This window comes from Brassica oleracea, chromosome C9 (genome assembly GCF_000695525.1).
Source record: "Brassica oleracea var. oleracea cultivar TO1000 chromosome C9, BOL, whole genome shotgun sequence".
Taxonomy (NCBI): Eukaryota; Viridiplantae; Streptophyta; class Magnoliopsida; order Brassicales; family Brassicaceae; genus Brassica; species Brassica oleracea.
Genome location: NC_027756.1, coordinates 54,045,076 through 54,045,807, shown reverse-complemented (window position 1 = coordinate 54,045,807; position 732 = coordinate 54,045,076). Strand labels below are relative to the sequence as shown.

Below are 732 nucleotides of genomic sequence, written 5' to 3'. Positions count from 1 at the left end.
GGTAAATGCTCTATATACTGAAGCCTATAATTTTTAGTGTTGTTTCAAAAAATTTAAACACGTTTGACATTATTAAAATGTATATTAAACTCTCTTACATGCTACATGGGCTTCGTTTTAATTTTTTTTTCAATTAATTTAGTAAAACTTCATATTACTCCCTAAATTGGTGGATTAACCACTAAAAACGCGATGTTTTCTAGAGAAACGGATACAACAAAGGTACTAAACCTCTTTGACCTTAATCATATGTTATTGAAAGATTCAACTATGCATTAAAACACAATTTCCATTTTTTTGAATTTTTCTCAAAATCTGTGGGTTAACCGCTTCGAAAATATTGATTTTTTCGGTAAATGCTCCATATACTGAAGCCTATAATCTTTTGTGTTGTTTTAAAATTTCTAAACACATTCTACATTTTTATAAATATATATTAAACTCTATTTCATGGTACATGGGCATCGTTTTATTTTTTGGTCAATTAATTTAGTAAAACTTCATAATACTCCCTAAATTGGTGGCCTAACCACTATAAAATCGATGTTTTCTAGAGAAACGGAGACAAAAAAAGTTCCAAAACTCTTTGACCGTCATCATATGTTAGTGATGGATGCAACTATGCATTAAAACAGAATTTTCATTTTTTGAATTTTTGTCAAAATATGTGGTTTTAACAACCCCCACGAAAAGTTTTCGGTAAATGCTCTATATACTGAAGCCTATAATCTT

The 732-nt window shown here is 28.8% G+C and overlaps 1 pseudogene; it reads right to left on the bottom strand.

Moving 5' to 3' along the window:
* LOC106315371 overlaps positions 1 to 732 on the bottom strand; it is a 15,303-nt pseudogene that overhangs the window by 5,697 nt on the left and 8,874 nt on the right.